Here is an 8,250-nt window from a genome sequence, read left to right as displayed (position 1 = left end):
ATGCTGAGTTGGATCAGTTCCACCTGAAGCCATTGAGAAGAACGGTCTTCCCTCATCTAAAGGGATTCCTCTCATTTTAGCAATACGCTCCTCTCCCCTTTACTCAGCCCAAGTACCAGTGACTTCAGCTAAGATCCTGAGCTTAATTCTACATATGTGAACTTTCAAGTCAGAAATTTAAGTCCTTGGGCAGCGCCTGGGGCTCAGTGAGTAGGGCACTAGCCCCATATACCAAAGGTAGTGGGTTCGAACCCGACCCCAGCCAAACTGCAACAAAAAATTAGTCAGGCATTGTGATGGGTGCCTGTAGTCAGCTACTCAGGAGGCTGAGACAAGAGAATCGCCTAGGCCCAAGAGCTGGAGGTTGCTGTGAGCTGTGACGCCACAGCTCTCTACCAAGGGCGACAAAGTGAGACTGTCTAAAAAAAAAAAAAAAAGAAAGAAAGAAAAGAAATTTAAGTCCAGCTACCTGATTCTTACATGTTAGTGGACATCAGAATCCTTGGTAAGGTTGTTAAATAGGCCTATGTCTGGGTCCCATCCCCAGAAGTTTTTGAGTCAGGGTGTTTTCCACAGAATCCCTGGAGTGGTTCTGACGCAGGTGGTCCCTGGACCACACCTTATCATGGCCTTTTATAATTGTGAGCTGAAGAAAAGAACCCGGAACTTGCTGTAATTAGAGCAAGTTCTTCAACTTGGTTTTCCCACTGAATTCCTCTGAGAGCATGGGCAATTTACTGTGTATCTCTGAGTTTCCAAATTAATTCACAAAGAGATGGATTTCTGACTCCCTCCACTTCCCCAAGTGTTCTTTGAATGAAATAAAAAACACTTACTACAGTCAGCCCTAGCATGGAAATATTTACTCTTTCAATGTGCTGATCTGCTAGGCAGGCTCTAACCTGAGACCCTCCAAGATCTCTTCTTGTGCACTGTCATCAATTAGGATTAATCACGAGAATGTTCTTTGTGGCTAAGCCTTAAGGTCTCCCCACTTTCAATATGATCTGCTCTGTCCCAGTGCCACAGCTCCTGAGAAAGTAGATCGCTGAGGAGCAGCGCCTCAGGATAGCTTGCATTTGGTCTGGGGCTGTATGAACACTACTGGCTGTCCAGGCACAGAGGAGAGTTGGCTCTGGGTGGCTTTAACCATAAGAAGAAGCCTAGTTGACCCATCCGGGTTCTGACCTGGGCCCATTTTGGTTCTGTATGACCTGGCATAACCAACTAGTCTTAGGTTTGAACAGAGCAGTTGAAAGTTGGTCAGAAATTGCTGTCAGCTCAAAATGGCAAGTAGAGTTAAGAAGTAAAACCATGTGACCTCCTTCTATTCCTTGTTCTAAGCATGATTAAGGAAAGGCATCTCTAAAAGAAAGTATTCATTTAATTTTTCATGAATTCTGCTAGCACCCATGAAGGGTGTGGAGAGAGAGCAGTCCTTCACCATCTCTCTCCTGTCCCTCTGCCCCTGTGTCCAGCTGGCTCAGTTAAATGCCTCTTCTTACCTGTTTCATCTCTTCACCAAGAACCTGCTCTGATTAGCCTAAATGTGGAGGCTGCATGAGCTGGGAGAGGGCTCAGTTGCCCTCAGCCAGTTGTCTGAGTCAAATTGTGTCTTCACCCCATCCATTTGCCTCCATTTTATGTTCCCTCTTTCTTCGTCATATTTTTATGCAGTCTTTTCTCTGGTGTTCCCATCCATGCTGAGAATAAATAACATGCTCATGTGTTCAATCGGTATCATATGTGGTAGCTTGGAAAACAGTGCCAGAATGTGTAGGGAAGTTATGGGACGGCGGAAAGTATCCATGGCAATGTTACCCTGTTTAGCAAACATGTGAAGAAAATTTATGCTGAGATAATCAAAACATAACTTAGAGGTACACTTTGGCAGGTCCAAGTTCAAAACCAGTATTTTCCACTGGTTGACTGCAAGGCAAAAATAATATTCATACACATATGCCTTGAACTTTACAGCAATAGAGAGGCAGATTTTCTTAGACTATGGGTAATTATCACACTGTCACATGAGTTTGAGATGTATCCATAACTCACAATAACATCAAATTTCATTTGGAACAAGTCTGCACACATTTTCCCTGCAATACAATGCCATTTGGTCATCCCTAACTTCTCAGATATTTCATCTTTATTGTTGTTTTTTCTGAAACTTCTGCAGTTATTTTAAGATAGAAACATTTATGTGAAATAAAAAAAATAATGCTTACTGAATGCAATCACTATTTATGAAGAGCTGCAACCTTTGTGGCAGCCGTTGAAGTCCCAGTGTTCCCAGCAGCAGATGCATCTGTATACCTCGGTACATTAGGAAATACCTAGAGTTTATGTGTCTTATCTAAACTTGCCCCCCCCCCCAAAAGATTAAAAGCAACAGTGTGATGCAGTTTTCTGGTGGAAAATGATAAAATTGATATTTTAGGGCTGCTGTAACAAAATGCCATAGACTGATGGCTTATGAACCACAGAAATGTATTTCTCGTGGGTCTGGAGGCTGAGAAGTCCAGGATCAAGGTGCTGGCAGATTAGATGTCTGATGAGGGCCCACCTTCCAGTTCATAGAACAGAACCTTCCCCCTGTGTCCTCACATGATGGAAGGCACACACATGTTCCCTCAGTCACTTTTCTCATTCAGAAGAGCATAAGGACTCCACTTTTATGACCAAATCATCTTCCAAAGGCTCCACTGCTTAACGCTATGACATTGGGGACTGGTTCCACATACACATTTGGGGAGACACAAACATCCACAACAACTGGTTTTCAGTCTGATTTTGAAACTGATGTAAATTCCATTTTCACACATATAAGATATATCTAAACAAATTAGGCATTACCATATGAGTTCTCTGCTACTTGAACCTTGGTTATTCCAAATTTGTCCACCTAGGGACCGTGTACTGCAAATCTAGGAAGACATCTAAGAAGACTTAAGTAGGGGCATCCTAGGAAGTAGAAATCTGTAGGTTGAACAGCTTCCAGTGTTGAATGCAGTCTGTAGAGATTTGTGTGGCCATGGCAACAAATAACATGCTATCCTTGCTAATTGTAGATGAGTCATTGCTTGGGGGATTTTTTTCCTAGTGGCCTGAGCTAGAAATATCTCAGGTAGTTTTAAAATATTGTCCAAATGTAAAGATTGCCCATTATTCAGTTATTCAAAGAGCCATTGATAACATTGTGTGGTATGTTCTTATAGTCTGCGTCCTTTTTTTGTGATTCAAATTGTTTCCTTCACCCAGAAGTATATTGTAAATAATATATTGTGCTGATGCAAATAACGTGGAAATCATGTGCTCATTGATCTGTTTAGTGCATGGTAAATACTCAAAAAATATTTGAAACAATAAAGGGTGACATGATCTAACTTGGCACTGACTCTTAAATGAGCGTGCACAAACTTATTTATTATAAGACAGGCTGATAATATCTACTCTGTTTTCAGTGATCCTTGCAATTATCTCAATCAGTAAAAAGATTTTCAGATTTAAGGCATTCTTGTCATTCTTCTTTGTCTATCATTCACTCTTCTAGACTGAGTCCAGGGAGATGGGCACTCCAGATGGTGCAGAAGATTACTGGGAGCCTTCTGCTCCCAGGTGTTCAAGTGCGGGAAGAGAATCCTCAAACCCCAACCCAGGGAACTTGGTACAGTCCCTCTTCTTCCATCTGCCCTCCCCAAATCTCCCCTGAAATAGATAATTGCCCAACTGAGGAGAGTGTTTTCATTTATTCAGAACACCTAACCTAATTTGAGATCAGCAGGGATAACCAGCCTTATTCTTCTCAGAAAATCTGAGTCATTGTTTGGGTTAAGTCATTTTCTAATCCATTCATCCACTAGACCTCCCACATCAAATGTTGTAGCTTTATTACTTATGTTTCATGTTTCAAACACAGAAGAAAATCTGGACTATGGCTCTTGACACTCCTCTTAGTAACATGAAAGGGAGGCCAGGGAGACAGAGGCCATGAACATCACTTACTTTATCTCAGAATCACAAGTGTTTGTCTTCCAAAGGACATTCTTCCTTCGTAGAAAATCACGTCTGGAAAATTGTTCCAAACAAGGTTCAAAACAATGACTTCAGATGAAACAGGCTCAAAGGAGTAAACACCAGCAAAACACACGGTTTCAAAAACCTTTGCCTTCCTTTATACTGCCAGAGTTATTTTCCATAATGGGTGAGATTTCAGGTTTAGCTCACATTCACCACTTCCCTCTCAAAGAGTTTCTGAGGCTGCAAGCCCCTGGGAGGCTACTGAGAAAGGCCCTCGGGAAGATCTCAATTACCAGCCAGAGGAGAAAGAGCTCGAGACCACACTGAAGACACACAAGGTACTGTGAAGCTTTCTCCCAGGCCCCACTCCCCTCCTGCCCGGAAATGCCTGCACGCTCTGCTGCCTGGCTCATCCAAGACCAGACAATAATAAAGCAATCATATTTGTGGATTAAAAATCAGCCTATCTGGACTATAAATATTCCTTTCAAGTAGCTCTATTACTCTATCTATGAAGCATGTAGGACGTCTGCTCTGTATCATTTTTTCATTAAAATGCAGTCCTAACAGGAGAATTCCAGCTACCCACCAACATCTGCTCCAAATTTTCCCGTGATTTATGTGACCATGTGGCCAACTCCATGTATAAACATAGAGAGATTCGGAGAGGGATCTTGTCCTGTATACGAGGAAAAGTGGAAAGATAGGTATTCAATTACATCATCAAATTCGTTTGAGATTTCGGAACATCACATTGTCAACCAGATGTCCATACATCCAAATTTATTATTTCATGTCAGTGAAACATGAGAGTGCTTTAGATGTATATGTTCCTTGTAATTAATTCTGAGCTTTTACATAAATTATTTCCATAACAACTGCAGGCAAGAGAGAAGAAGCGGATTCCATTAACTCTACAGCTGGGGAATCTCAGTGGTCACACAGCAGATCAAGCAACCAGCACCCGCTTCCTTTGATTCTTAGCTTACTTTTTGGTGGATAGTCTCATCTTAAAGTTATAAACTTTTTGAGATAAAAGAGATAGTAAAAAGGAAATACTGGCCTTATTTGTTTGGAGGTGGGAAGTTCTCGTTTCCTCTTTGGCTGGGAGTTTTCTGTTAGTTCACTCTGACTGCCATGTGGAGAATGGACTGTCAGGGCATGAGGGTGGGCATGGGAGGTTGTGTCTGTGTTCCACATAAGAGGCTATAAGGGCTGGGCCTTGGGTGGTGACAGTGCAAATGAGGAGCAAAAGGCTCCTTCCTGAGGGAGGTTGAGGGAGAAATCAAACAGACTAGCTGATGTGTTACTTAGGGGAGATAAGGGTGAAGCTGGGAAGAAGGTGGCTCTCAGGGTCCTGAATGGATGGCCCAACCATTTAAGATTGAAACATTTGAAGGAGACTGGGAGTCTGATCAAGCATCCAATCCGAAACAAATTGACATGGTATTGAGACTTCAAGTGGTGATGTCAACTGGGAAAGCAGGCAGGTAAGGTGCTGACCTCACCTCTGCTGGGACTGCGTCCACTCTGCTGTTTCCCATGTGATGGGCTAGCATTTCATGTAGATTTTCAATGGTTTGAATGTTTTCTTCCTTTCAAAATCCATGGTGAAATGTAATTCCTGGGGCAACAGTATTGGGAGGTGTGGCCTTTTAGAGGTACTTGAGTCATGAGGGCTCTGCCTTCACAAGATTAAATGCCCCCATAAAAGAACTTGACAGAGAGTTTGTCCCTTTTTGTCCTCCTTCCTTCTCCCATGTGATGACAGAGTGCCCCGCCCTCTGGTGGATGCAGCATTCAAGGCACCATCTTGGAAGCAGAGAGAGTGCTCACCAGACCGTGCACCTGCTGACACCTTGGTTTTGGACTTCCCAGCCTCTGGAACTGTGAGACACTGTTGTTATAGCAGTGCAAGTGGACTAAGACAAGATACAAGATGTGGAGAAAATAGTTCTATAAGAACAAAATATATTGAAAAAACACTCTGGAAGCAATGGGAAGTCACTGAAGGATTTTAAGCAGGGAAGTAAGTTGAGTGGATATGTATTTAATATCCACATAAAAACAATAGGTAGAAGGAGGTTTGAATTCTGGCTCAGCTGATCCCTTAATAGCTCCTTGAATTTGAGAAAATTATCTTAACTCTCTGTGCCTCAGGTTCCTAGTAAAATGGAGATGGTGCTGCCTTCCTCAGAGAGTTGTTATAAGATCATAATTAAATGTCTGGGATAATAAATGCTTAATATGTGTCGGCTCTTCCTCCATGACTGAGCACCTGTTGATGCAGTTTAGCAAGTGAGAGGCTAGTTAAGAGCTTCTGGTCATCTTCCCGGAGAGGGGTGGGCAAGTCCCAATGTAATGAGAGAAGATTGCAGGGAGAGAGCATTCGGGGTTGGTTGTGGGGGAGGCCGCCTGGCAGCATTGGTACGCAGCCCCTGTGCACCCCTGCGACTGCAGAGTTCTCTCGCTCTCCTGCACTTACCTTTCCCTGGGAGAGCCTTTCTGCTTCCCTCTTTGGTCTCTGCAGAGTGGATGCTCATCCTTGCCACCGAGCCCCACGGTGGCCAGCTGTGCTTTCCTATTCTCTTCCCTCCTCTCCCATCTCCCAAGCCCCGGGCTTTTCACATAAAAGTTTTCTTCTCCTCCCTCAGCACTTGATTTTTGCCTCTGCATAGTCAGGGTAGCTGGCAGCTCGGATATCATTTCTTTTCTATCAAAGAAGGGAATGTTTTCTCTTTTCTGGCTCTCCCCAAGTCTGGAGGCCTGCTGGCTTTGCCATAGCCTTAGGTCACCCACAAAATGCTCAGTGCCCTAGCTGCTGCCCTGGCTAAGCCCCATCTCTCCAGGCAGTGTCCTGAGGTACAATGGGAAGAAGGGGTCATGGCTGGTGACCCAGAGACTACACAAGACAGCATTACCCAGACTGTGGTCCTCTGGCACTTAATCCAAGTGGAGGTGCCTCTGTACTGATCAGAAACCCTGGGCCTCTTTTCTAGGACCTGGTTCCCTTAGAAGTTAACCAGGCTGGCCACTAGTGGCTCGTGGCTATGGGTTCAGAGCCAAGTGGTGTGGCTTTCCCCAATAGCAATTCCTCCAGGCCACAATGAGGGCTCTGCTAGAGCCCCGCCCCAGCACACAGCATTCGGAGGGCTTGTGGGTGGGTAGGCTATCTTTGAACCCCCAAATCTAGGCCTTTTCCCCTGAATACACGACTCCTTTTTGCCCTCCTCTCTCCTTTTTCTAGACTTGTGTTACTGAACAATCCCTTTTTAACTCAGTTATCCCACCCTTTAAGCCACACCTTGGCTCTCATCCTGGGAGCTCATCTATCTCTAACAGAGGCTCCTACCTGAATTTCAGTTTGTAGATGTTTTCTTGGGCTCACCCTTATCAAACAGTGAGCAGATCTCCATTTCACAAAAGTTACATCCTATGTATGGCATTTCCAACAAAGCTTCAGTTGACTAAGAATGTATTATTTCTTTTCTTTTTATTTATTTATTTATTTTTGCAGTTTTTGGCCAGGGCCGGGTTTGAACCCACCACCTCTGGGATATGAGACCAGCGCCCTACTCCTTGAACCACAGGCATTGCACTTTCTTTTCCTTTTTAAATCAACTTTATTAAGATATATTTTACACATAATGAAACATATCCATTTTAAGTAAAAAGTAGATAACTTTTGAGAAATGTATACATCCATGTACCCACTACTACAATCAAGATGTAGGACATTTCCACTCAAAACATTCCCTTGTGCCCCTTTGCAATCACTCACTTGCCCCGGCAACTGCTTCCCTGCTTTCTGTCAATATAGATGAGTTTTGCTTTATTTAGATCTTTATATAAATGAGTCATACGGTATGTAGGCTTTGTGTCTTATATTCAGAGTAAAAATTTTGAGATTCATTCATGTTATAGCATGTTATTGATAATTTATTCTTTTTTTTTTTTTTACTGAGCAGTACCCCATTGTATGGAAATAATACAATTAGTTTCTTTGTTCACCCAGTGATGGACGTTTGAGTTGTTGTCAGTTTGGGGGTATTAGGACCTCAAATGCCTTTTCTAATTCCTGGTGTAACTCCTGGAGTAATCATAGTGGTCAGAGATCTTGAACTCTTGGCAAAGAGGGAAGATTTAAATGATTCAGTCTTTTATTATTTAGATATGATTGGGCTACAGGGTTAGGGGCAGGGCAGGCTGGAGAAGGCCACCCAGGGAGCA

Source organism: Otolemur garnettii, unplaced genomic scaffold (assembly GCF_000181295.1).
Source record: "Otolemur garnettii isolate 467f Iridium unplaced genomic scaffold, OtoGar3 scaffold00003, whole genome shotgun sequence".
In the NCBI taxonomy this organism is placed as follows: domain Eukaryota; kingdom Metazoa; phylum Chordata; class Mammalia; order Primates; family Galagidae; genus Otolemur; species Otolemur garnettii.
The sequence above is the reverse complement of the archived record's forward strand: the minus strand, read 5'-3'. Positions refer to the sequence as shown.